Source organism: Dendrobates tinctorius, unplaced genomic scaffold (genome assembly GCF_039654945.1).
Source record: "Dendrobates tinctorius isolate UK_male_01 unplaced genomic scaffold, ASM3965494v1 ptg000344l, whole genome shotgun sequence".
Classification (NCBI taxonomy): domain Eukaryota; kingdom Metazoa; phylum Chordata; class Amphibia; order Anura; family Dendrobatidae; genus Dendrobates; species Dendrobates tinctorius.
The window spans coordinates 764,906-778,601 of NW_027362010.1; the positions used below are offsets into that span (position 1 = coordinate 764,906).

The window sequence follows — 13,696 nt, forward strand, 5'->3', positions numbered from 1 at the left end:
AGAATATTAATGATAACACCAAAACTTTTTCTCCACTCATGGTTAGTGGTTGGTGGAGCCATTTATTGTAAAACTACTGTGTTTTCTCTTTTTAAATCATAATGACTATCCAAAACATTCAAATGACCCTGATCAAAAGTTTACATACCCTGGTGATTTTGGCCTGATAACATGCACAGAAGTTGACACAAATGGGTGTGAATGGCTACTAAAGGTAACATCCTCACCTGTGACCTGTTTGCTTGTAATCAGTGTGTGTGTATAAAAACTGGGTAAGTTTCTGGGATCCAGACAGACTCTTGCATCTTTCATCCAGCCACTGACGTTTCTGGATTGTGAGTCATGGGGAAAGCAAAAGAATTGTCAACGGCTCTACAGGAAAAGGTAGTTGAACTGTATAAAACAGGAAAGGGATACAAAAAGATATCCAAGGAATTGATAATGCCGGTCAGCAGCGTTCAAACTGTGAACAACAAATGGAAAGTCAGGGGCTCTATAAAAACAAAACCACGGTCAGGTAGCCCAACAAAGAATGACATCCACAACTGCCAGGAAAATTGTCCGAGATGCAAAGAAAAATCCACAAATAACATCAGCTGAAATACCGGACTCTCTGAAAACTAGCCGTGTGGCTGTACCAAGATGCACAATAAGGAGGCACTTGAAGAAAAATGGTCTGCATGGTCGAGTCACCAGAAGAAAGCCATTACTGGGCAAAAGCCACAAAGTATCTCACCTACAATATGCAAAACAGCACAGAGTCAAGCCTCAAAACTTCTGGAACAAGGTAATTTGGAGTGATGAGACCAAAATTGAACTTTTTGGCTACAACCATAAACGTTACATTTGGAGAGAGGTCAACAAGACCAATGATGTAAGGAACATCATTCCTACTGTAAAGCATGGAGGTGGATCGCAAATGTTTTGGGGATGTGTGAGCTACAAAGGCACAGGAAACTTGGTCAAAGTTGAAGGAAAGATGAATGCAGCACGTTATCAGCAAACACTGGAGGCAAATTTGCAATCATCAGCCCAGAAGCTGCGCATGGGACGTACTTGGACGTTCCAACATGACAATGATCTAAAGCACAAGGCCAAGTCGACCTGTCATTGGCTACAGCAGAACAAAGTGAAGGTTCTGGAGTGGCCATCTCAGTCTCCTAACCTCAATATCATTGAGCCACTCTGGGGAGATCTCAAGTGCGCAGTTCATGCTAGACAGCCCAGGAAGTTACAGGAAGTGGAGGCTTTTGCCAAGAAGAGTGGGCAGCTTTACCATCTGAGAAAATAAAGAACCTCATCCACAACTACCACAAAAGACTTCAAGCTGTCATTGATGTTAGAGGGGGCAATACATGGTATTAAGAAATGGGGTATGTGAACTTTTGATCAGGCCCATTTGGATGTTTTGGGTTGTCATTATGATTAAAAAAAGAGAAAACACAGTAGACTTACAATAAATGGCTTCACCCAACCACTGACCATGAGTGGAGGAAAAGGTTTGGTGTTATCATTCATATTCTCTGGAAAAAAAGGCCAAGAAAGCAAAAATTCTGCCGAGGTGTGTAAACTTTTGAGCACAGCTGTATATTAAAGTGTTGTAGCTGTATAGTCACTCAGTGTGACTGTGAATTGTTCTATCATATGCAGCATTACTACAGGAGCTTCTCACACGATTAGAATATCATCAAAAAGTGAATTTATTTCAGTTCTCCAATACAGACAGTGACTCTCCTCTTTTCTAGAGAGTCATTACACACAGAGTGATCTATGTCACGGGTTTATTTCTGGTGATGTTGGTGATTATGGCTTACAGCCAATGAGAACCCAAAAGTCATTATCTCAGGAAATTAGAATACTGTATAACACCAGCCTGAAAAATGATTGTGAAATCTGAGATGTTGTCCTCCTGAAATGTATGATCAGTAAATGCCCTCAATACTTGGTCAGGGCTCCTTCTGCATGAATACGACGTGGCATGGAGGAGATCAGCCTGTGGCTCTGCTGAGAGGTTATGGAAGCCCAGGTCGCTTTGATAGCAGCCTTCAGCTCGTCTGCATTGTTGGGTCTGGTGTCTCTCATCTTCCTCCTGACAATACTCCATAGATTCTCTATGGGGTTAAGGTCAGGCGAGTTTGCTGCCAATCAGGCCCAGCGATACTGTTGTGTGTACACCAGGCGTTGGTACTTTTGGCCGTGTGGACAGGGGCCAAGTCCTGCTGGAGAACGACATTTCCATCTTCATCACTGTGTCAGCCACTCATGACCAATAGACAACGCCAGAAGCGTCTTACCTGGGCCAAGGAGAAGAAGAGCCGGACTGTGGTCAGTGGTCGCGGAGTCTGGAGGAAGAGTGGAGAGGCCACAATCCAAGCTGCTGGAGGTCCAGTGTGAAGATCACGCTGTGAGTAATGACTCTATAGAATAGAGGAGAGTCACTGTCTGTAGTGAAGAACTGGAATAAATTCACTTTTTGATCCTACTCTAATCTTGTGAGAAAACCCCGTAGCTGCACAACACAAGATAGGAGGGTCGGTATTACAGCTGACACACTGCTTATTGTGCAACGAAAACCAAATTCTGAAATCAAAGCTTATTGTGAGCGACTGAGAGTGGTTTTCCTGAGTTTTGGGCTGTGCGAGCCAGATTTGTATTAAGAGAAATCTCCATTCTGGTGACAGGTAAAGTGCACGTTGGTTCAGATCACTTTTCCAGCGGCTGCATCGTCCTAACATCAGACGTGTGCGCACGCCGCCTGGATACGGAGGCAGCTGCATGTGTTGCTTTTGGGATGTGATTCTTTCTCGATTTCACGGTCCCGCTGCATTCTGTAATGGCACATGTCCGTACTTACTTTTTACACCGCAGGATCTTTCTGCCTGCTGTTGCCGCATGTTCGCTCTCGGTCGTGAACCTTCGTATAGCGACGTCACAATCTTGCATTGTCATTTTGCTTAAATTACATTTCAGTTTGGTGCAAGGATCGTCGGCATCTTGTAAAAACATTTCTAAAAAATATAAAAACAAACAAGAGACAGTCAACGTTCTGTAACTGTGTGACTAGTCGCATTCGACCATCGCAGGCACCAGAGTAAGGCAGCTGGCTGTTTCCGCATGTCGCCTTGTGTCCGGGCACCCGCAGGGTAACTGCTTAATGTGGGGTTAAGCTTTTTCTGGTAAAGGTGGGAAAACTTTAAACCCAAAATATCTTTTCCCCTCAATGTTTTGTTTTTTTTTTAAAGTGAGAAAATCACATTTACACACATTTTAGCTTCTGCTGACCTATTTCATTACTTCATTTTGGCAGCGTTATTCCACCTATGCTGTGGCCCCTCCTGGCCACTGAGAATTCATGTAAAATATCCCCAAAAATGTTAATTCTTACAGTAAATGGAGACATGTCATTGTAAAGGACCCTGATATGCGGCCGCGGGATTGTCCAGCCGCGGGTGTGGGATCGTCCGGCCGCGGGTGTGGGATCGTCCGGCCGCGGGTGTGGGATCGTCCGGCCGCGGGTGTGGGATCGTCCGGCCGCAGGTGTGGGATCGTCCGGCCGCAGGTGTGGGATCGTCCGGCCGCAGGTGTGGGATCGTCCGGCCGCAGGTGTGGGATCGTCCAGGTGTGGGATCGTCCGGCCGCAGGTGTGGGATAGTCCGGCCGCAGGTGTGGGGTTGTCCGGCCGCGGGTGTGGGATCGTCCAGGTGTGGGATCGTCCGGCCGCAGGTGTGGGATCGTCCCTCTTGTCCATCACGTGAATCCGCCAGTGCCAGGCGTTTCTGACTGATGTCACATTTTCTCAAAGTTTAGAAGTTCATTAAGCATTATCCAAAATGTATGAAATGGCACGGGCGACAAACACGGTGGAGCAATAGGAAAATAAACTTTCCAAATGTGATTGCAAGGAATGTGAATGCTTCTCCCGAACATGTGAAAGCATCAGTTACCATATACTTACAAACAGGTGAGCGGAGAACCGCGCTCTCAGAAGGGCGCATATGACGCCAGCGCATGCGCACTAGACAGCGTGGGTGAAACACTTCCGACTAAACATGAAAGTGAGACTGTGATGTCAGATGTCGCGCTCTTCACATGACAAAAGCGTCATGGAGGATGTGATCATGAAAGGAGACATCGATCACTATAGGCGAAAGCTTAACCCTGCTCATAGCGATGTCGATGATTAACAGTCTGTCTGATCTCTGCACCGTACTGCTGCTGCCGCAGCCACGCGCCGCCCGGCTGCCCACTGTGCTCCAACGTGCTGGACTACACTCAGTGGTTGAGCCCTAATTTTTCTATCTACAAGCCAACATGGGACAAAGACAGATTTTTTCCTGTTTGGAAATAGGGCTAATTTTTGAAAATCCTTAATGACAACAAGCCAGAACTTCTCCACTTTCAAAACAGTACTGCTTAAAAAAAAATGGCGATAATTTTTGGACAGTTTGATAGATGCCCTTAATCAGTAATTTATCATTTTGTGATTAGAAAACCAGTTACAGATCCCAAAAGGACAACTTATCCATTGCTAGTTGCAAAACAACTTATTCACATTCAAAACAGTTCACCTTTTTTGTCTCCGTAATTTTTGGACAGCTTCTAAAAAATGTTTTCCCTTTTTTAATTCAGCAAAGTGCAAAGCTCTTTATACTCCCAAAATGTATGCAATGCCATGGCTTTGTCTGTTTACAGCAGAAATGCATGCATCTGCCACCAAAAGGGATAATTTTTGAGCATTTATACAATGCAAGCAGCCTCCAGTGTTTGATTCTGCAGTGTGCAGTTCAATATGCTTCCAGTTACTTTCCTCTAGTCAGAGAGGCTGAGGTCACTTGGACATCAGTACAGCAGTGTGTACATATAAACCGGGTTCAATAGACTCCAAGGGGAATTCTGAGTGTTCTCCATGTATTTTCTGGGCAATTAGAGGCCTTTTAATTATACGAATCACCGCAAATCAAATTTTGGTGAATTTCACAAGATATCTGTATGTGACCATTTCCACATGCCGCAGTGTGGCTGTGCCAATCATAGATGATGAGGAGGAGGATTCCTGGCAATGCTCTGCTGCCATCTGGTGGTCACTGTGCAGTATTACATGGAGATCCACCTGCTCAGAAATCTGCATTTTTGTGCTATTTTTTCCTTTTAAAGGGAACTGATACTTGACACGTTTCTCACTTGAGGCAGAATTAGTACTAAAATTGGGAGCCTGGGAATTAACAGAAGGGACTTTATGTGGGGTGATGACTGTGGACGCTCCAGGCTAACCCTACACCTACAGGCAATTAGTGCTTTCTCAGGTGACATGCTTTACCTGTCCTACACCTCACTGTATCACTAGAGGCCGCTCTTGTGGCTCTGTCAGATTTAAGTGAATGGAATAATGCAATACCAAGAACCAACACTACTAAAGCCGTGGCGCTGTGCAGCACGGAACAGCCACAGACACTTAGAACAGTGAATTAAAGGGGAACTCCAGGGAAAACAAGTTATCACCTCTCCAAAGGAGAATCAGTGGGGGTCCGACTGCTGAGCCTGGCGCCCATCAGCAGAACAGGATATTTATCCCCGATAGAGGCAGTGGGCATGCTGCCGCTCTATTAATGTGCTCAGCTTTACCCTGCCGCCCCGTACAGAATGGAAGGAGCCGCAGTCGGGAAAAAGGCTCTCAGAAGTCGGACACCTCTGATCAGCAAGTTGTCACCCATCCTATGTCGCGGTGGTTCTCTGGACAATCCCTTTAAATACAGTGCTGAATAGAGATTGACAGGAGCACAGTCCGTGGGCGATGACCGCGTTATCACCTATGACCCTCACATCTGCCAGGACCCCGGCTCGTCCTGTGTTTACAGCGCCTCGTTGTGGCGCCCCCCACTGGCTAATCACATGTCAGACCAGGGGTCCCTGTAGAGCAGAGCAACTAACCCCAAATATTGACAAGATGTCTGTTCACCTTGTCGTGAAAAAGCTGTAACGTCATCATCCCCAAAAATGCACTAACTTGTAATCCAGAAACCACGGCAAACGCCTCCGATGATCCAGTAAATCTCCATTACTGTCACTTCTTATATGGGACGGCGATAAGTAGAAGCTGCACACCCGCCATACTCCCCGCAGTGAGGAGCCTCCACTCCGGCGACCAACAATATAAAAGTCAGAGATGATGACGGGGTCGGTGCCTTGGGCAACCTCCCCCCTGTCAGGCGTGTGACCATGACTCCAGTTCTTAATAACCAGTCACCAGGTGATCCTGGCACTGATCCTCCAATCAGGGACTAAAGGAATAAACTCATTAAATCCACTATAAATAAACGTTATGTCAGGTAATCCTGGTCTCCATCAGTGCGCAATGCGTGATCAGCCCATTACCGATCACCAGATCACAGAGACATCAAGTATCACCCCATTACTGATCAACAGATCACAGAGACATCAAGTATCACCCCAATACTGATCAACAGATCACAGAGACATCAAATATCACCCAACACTGATCACCAGATCACAGAGACACCAAGTATCAGCCCAACACTGATCACCAGATCACAGAGACACCAAGTATCACCCCAACACTGATCACCAGATCACAGAGATACCAAGTATCACCCCAACACTGATCACCAGATCACAGAAATATCAAATATCACCCCAACACTGATCACAAGATCACAGAGACATCAAGTATCACCCCAATACTGATCACACAGACATCAAGTATTACCCCAAAACTGATCACCAGATCACAGAGATACCAAGTATCACCCCATTACTGATCACCAGATCACAGAGACATCAAGTATCACCCCAACACTGATCACCAGGTCACAGAGATACCAAGTATCACCCCAACACTGAACACCAGATCACAGAAACATCAAGTATCACCCCAACACTGATCACCAGATCACAGAGACATCAAGTATCACCCCAACACTGATCACCAGATCACAGAGACATCAAGTATCACCCCAACACTGATCACCAGATCACAGAGAAAGCAAGTATCACCCCAACACTGATCACCAGATCACAGAGATACCAAGTATCACCCCAACACTAATCACCAGATCACAGAGATACCAAGTATCACCCCCAACACTGATCACCAGATCACAGAAACATCAAGTATCACCCCAACACTGATCACCAGATCACAGAGACATCAAGTATCACCCCAACACTGATCACCAGATCACAGAGATACCAAGTATCACCCCAACACTAATCACCAGATCACAGAGATACCAAGTATCACCCCCAACACTGATCACCAGATCACAGAAACATCAAGTATCTCCCCAATACTGATCACCAGATCACAGAGATACCAAGTATCTCCCCAATACTGATCACCAGATGACAGAGATACCAAGTATCACCCCATTACTGATCACCAGATCACAGAGACATCAAGTATCACCCCAACACTGATCACCAGATCACAGAGACATCAAGTATCACCCCATTACTGATCACCAGATCACAGAGATACCAAGTATCACCCCAAGACTGATCACCAGATCACAGAGACATCAAGTATCACCCAACACTGATCACCAGATCACAGAAACATCAAGTATCACCCCATTATTGATCACAGAGACATCAAGTATTACCCCAACACTGATCACCAGGTCACAGAAACATCAAGTATCACCCCGACACTGATCACCAGATCACAGAAACATCAAGTATCACCCCAACACTGATCACCAGATCACAGAGACATCAAGTATCACCCCATTACTGATCACCAGATCACAGACATCAAGTATCACCCCAAGACTGATCACCAGATCACAGAGACAGCAAGTATCACCCCAACACTGATCACCAGATCAGAGATATCAAGTATCACCCCCAACACTGATTACCAGATCACAGAGATACCAAGTATCACCCCAACACTGATCACCAGATCAGAGACATCAAGTATCGCCCCATTACTGATCACCAGATCACAGAAACATCAAGTATCACCCCATTACTAATCACCAGGTCACAGAGACATCAAGTATCACCCCGACACTGATCACCAGATCACAGAGACATCAAGTATCACCCCATTACTGATCACCAGATCACAGAGACATCAAGTATCACCCCAAGACTGATCACCAGATCACAGAGACATCAAGTATCACCCCAAGACTGATCACCAGATCACAGAGACATCAAGTATCACCCAACACTGATCACCAGATCACAGAGACATCAAGTATCACCCCAACACTGATCACCAGATCACAGAGACACCAAGTATCACCCCATTACTGATCACCAGATCACAGAGACATCAAGTATCACCCAACACTGATCACCAGATCACAGAAACATCAAGTATCACCCCATTATTGATCACAGAGACATCAAGTATTACCCCAACACAGATCACCAGATCACAGAGACATCAAGTATCACCCCAACACTGATCACCAGGTCACAGAAACCTCAAGTATCTCCCCAACACTGATCACCAGATCACAGAGACATCAAGTATCACCCCATTACTGATCACCAGATCACAGAGATACCAAGTATCACCCCGACACTGATCACCAGATCACAGAGACATCAAGTATCACCCCATTACTGATCACCAGATCACAGAGATACCAAGTATCACCCCAAGACTGATCACCAGATCACAGAGACATCAAGTATCACCCAACACTGATCACCAGATCACAGAGACATCAAGTATCACCCCATTACTAATCACTAGATCACAGAGATACTAAGTATCACCCCATTACTGATCACCAGATCACAGAGACATCAAGTATCACCCCATTACTGATCACCAGATCACAGAGATACCAAGTATCACCCCGACACTGATCACCAGATCACAGAGACATCAACTATCACCCCAACACTGATCACCAGATCACAGAGATACCAAGTATCACCCCAAGACTGATCACCAGATCACAGAGACATCAAGTATCACCCAACACTGATCACCAGATCATAGACTTCTAGTGTTGCCCCATTACTGGACACAAGATCACAGAGACAGCAAGTATCACCCCATTACTGATCACCAGATCACAGAGATATCAAGTATCGCCCCATTACTGATCACCAGATCACAGAGATAACAAGTATCACCCCAACACTGATCACCAGATCACAGACATCAAGTATCTCCCAACACTGATCACAGATCATAGACTTCTAGTGTTGCCCCATTACTGGTCACAAGATCACAGAGACAGCAAGTATCATCCCATTACTGATCACAGAGACATCAAGTATAGCTCCAACACTGATCACCAGATCACAGATACCAAGTATCACCCCAACACTGATCACCAGATCACAGAGACATCAATTATCACCCCAACACTGATCACCAGATCACAGAGATACCAAGTATCTCCCCAATACTGATCACCAGATCACAGAGACATCAAGTATTACCCCAACACTAATCACCAGATCACAGAGATGCCAAGTATCACCCCAACACTGATCACCAGATCACAGAGACATCAAGTATCACCCCAACACTGATCACCAGATCACAGAGACATCAAGTATTACCCCAACACTGATCACCAGATCACAGAGATACCAAGTATCACCCCAACACTAATCACCAGATCACAGAGATGCCAAATATCACCCCAACACTGATCACCAGATCACAGAGACATCAAGTATCACCCCAACACTGATCACCAGATCACAGAGACATCAAGTATCACCCCAACAATGATCACCAGATCACAGAGACATCAAGTATCACCCCAACAATGATCACCAGATCACAGAGACATCAAGTATTACCCCAACACTGATCACCAGATCAGAGACATCAAGTATTGCCCCATTACTGATCACCAGATCACAGAGACAGCAAGTATCGCCCCATTACTGATCACCAGATCACAGAGACAGCAAGTATCGCCCCAACACTGATCACCAGATCACAGAGATATCAAGTATCTCCCCCACTACTGATCACATCACAAAGATATCAAATATCGCCCCATTACTGATCACCAGATCACAAAGATATCAAGTATCGCCCCATTACTGATCACCAGATCAGAGATATCAAGTATCGCCCCAACACTGATCACCAGATCACAGAGACATCAAGTATCACCCCATTACTGATCACAGAGACATCAAGTATCGCCCCAATACTGATCACCAGATCACAGAGACATCAAGTATCGCCCCAATACTGATCACCAGATCACAGAGACATCAAGTATCACCCCATTACTAATCACCAGATCACAGAGATACCAAGTATCACCCCAACACTGATCACCAGATCACAGAGATACCAAGTATCACCCCAACACTGATCACCAGATCACAGAGACATCAAGTATTACCCCAACACTGATCACCAGATCACAGAGATACCAAGTATCACCCCAACACTGATCACCAGACCACAGAGATACCAAGTATCAACCCAACACTGATCACCAGATCACAGAGATACCAAGTATCACCCCAGCACTGATCACCAGATCACAGAGACATCAAGTATTACCCCAACACTGATCACCAGATCACAGAGACATCAAGTATTACCCCAACACTGATCACCAGATCACAGAGATACCAAGTATCACCCCAACACTGATCACCAGACCACAGAGATACCAAGTATCAACCCAACACTGATCACCAGATCACAGAGATACCAAGTATCACCCCAGCACTGATCACCAGATCACAGAGACATCAAGTATCACCCCAACACTGATCACCAGATCACAGAGACATCAAGTATCACCCCAACACTGATCACCAGATCAGAGACAGCAAGTATCGCCCCAACACTGATCACCAGATCACAGATATAAAGTATCGCCCCATTACTGATCACCAGATCACAGATATAAAGTATCGCCCCATTACTGATCACCAGATCACAGAGATATCAAGTATCACCCCAACACTGATCACCAGATCACAGATATAAAGTATCGCCCCATTACTGATCACCAGATCACAGATATAAAGTATCGCCCCATTACTGATCACCAGATCACAGATATAAAGTATCGCCCCATTACTGATCACCAGATCACAGATATAAAGTATCGCCCCATTACTGATCACCAGATCACAGATATAAAGTATCGCCCCATTACTGATCACCAGATCACAGAGACATCAAGTATCACCCCAACACTGATCACCAGATCACAGAGACATCAACTATCACCCCAGCACTGATCACCAGATCACAGAGATACCAAGTATCACCCAACACTGATCACCAGATCACAGAGACATCAAGTATCACCCCATTACTGATCACCAGATCGCAGAGATACCAAGTATCACCCCATTACTAATCACCAGATCACAGAGATACCAAGTATCACCCCATTACTGATCACAGAGACATCAACTATCACCCCAACACTGATCACCAGATCACAGAGATACCAAGTATCACCCCAAGACTGATCACCAGATCACAGAGACATCAAGTATCACCCAACACTGATCACCAGATCATAGACTTCTAGTGTTGCCCCATTACTGGACACAAGATCACAGAGACAGCAAGTATCGCCCCATTACTGATCACCAGATCACAGAGATATCAAGTATCGCCCCATTACTGATCACCAGATCACAGAGATAACAAGTATCACCCCAACACTGATCACCAGATCACAGACATCAAGTATCACCCAACACTGATCACCAGATCATAGACTTCTAGTGTTGCCCCATTACTGGTCACAAGATCACAGAGACAGCAAGTATCACCCCATTACTGATCACAGAGACATCAAGTATAGCCCCAACACTGATCACCAGATCACAGATACCAAGTATCACCCCAACACTGATCACCAGATCACAGAGACATCAAGTATCACCCCAACACTGATCACCAGATCACAGAGATACCAAGTATCTCCTCAATACTGATCACCAGATCACAGAGACATCAAGTATTACCCCAACACTGATCACCAGATCACAGAGATACCAAGTATCACCCCAACACTAATCACCAGATCACAGAGATGCCAAGTATCACCCCAACACTGATCACCAGATCACAGAGACATCAAGTATCACCCCAACACTGATCACCAGATCACAGAGACATCAAGTATTACCCCAACACTGATCACCAGATCACAGAGACATCAAGTATTACCCCAACACTGATCACCAGATCAGAGACATCAAGTATTGCCCCATTACTGATCACCAGATCACAGAGACAGCAAGTATCGCCCCATTACTGATCACCCGTTCAGAGACAGCAAGTATCGCCCCAACACTGATCACCAGATCACAGAGATATCAAGTATCTCCCCCACTACTGATCACATCACAAAGATATCAAGTATCGCCCCATTACTGATCACCAGATCACAAAGATATCAAGTATCGCCCCATTACTGATCACCAGATCAGAGATATCAAGTATCGCCGCAACACTGATCACCAGATCACAGAGACATCAAGTATCACCCCATTACTGATCACAGAGACATCAAGTATCGCCCCAATACTGATCACCAGATCACAGAGATACCAAGTATCACCCCAACACTGATCACCAGATCACAGAGATACCAAGTATCACCCCAACACTGATCACCAGATCACAGAGATATCAAGTATTACCCCAACACTGATCACCAGATCACAGAGACATCAAGTATTACCCCAACACTGATCACCAGATCAGAGACATCAAGTATTGCCCCATTACTGATCACCAGATCACAGAGACAGCAAGTATCGCCCCATTACTGATCACCAGATCACAGAGACAGCAAGTATCGCCCCAACACTGATCACCAGATCACAGAGATATCAAGTATCTCCCCCACTACTGATCACATCACAAAGATATCAAGTATCGCCCCATTACTGATCACCAGATCAGAGATATCAAGTATCGCCCCAACACTGATCACCAGATCACAGAGACATCAAGTATCACCCCATTACTGATCACAGAGACATCAAGTATCGCCCCAATACTGATCACCAGATCACAGAGACATCAAGTATCGCCCCAATACTGATCACCAGATCACAGAGACATCAAGTATCGCCCCATTACTAATCACCAGATCACAGAGATACCAAGTATCACCCCAACACTGATCACCAGATCACAGAGATACCAAGTATCACCCCAACACTGATCACCAGATCACAGAGATACCAAGTATCACCCCAACACTGATCACCAGATCACAGAGACATCAAGTATTACCCCAACACTGATCACCAGATCACAGAGACATCAAGTATTACCCCAACACTGATCACCAGATCACAGAGATACCAAGTATCACCCCAACACTGATCACCAGACCACAGAGATACCAAGTATCAACCCAACACTGATCACCAGATCACAGAGATACCAAGTATCACCCCAGCACTGATCACCAGATCACAGAGACATCAAGTATCACCCCAACACTGATCACCAGATCACAGAGACATCAAGTATCACCCCAACACTGATCACCAGATCAGAGACAGCAAGTATCGCCCCATTACTGATCACCAGATCACAGATATAAAGTATCGCCCCATTACTGATCACCAGATCACAGAGATATCAAGTATCACCCCAATACTGATCACCAGATCACAGAGACATCAAGTATCACCCCAACACTGATCACCAGATCACAGAGACATCAAGTATCACCCCAGCACTGAT

The 13,696-nt window shown here is 45.4% G+C and overlaps 1 protein-coding gene across 1 annotated transcript in view; it reads right to left on the minus strand.

Moving 5' to 3' along the window:
- Positions 1–2,432, minus strand: part of ABCC9 (ATP binding cassette subfamily C member 9) — a 180,949-nt gene extending 178,517 nt beyond the window's left edge. Inside the window, exon 1 of the mRNA XM_073562295.1 lies at positions 2,295–2,432. The gene's annotated coding sequence lies outside the window, so the exon portion shown is untranslated. The remainder of the gene's footprint in view (positions 1–2,294) is intronic.
- Between the last annotated feature and the right edge of the window lie 11,264 nt (positions 2,433–13,696).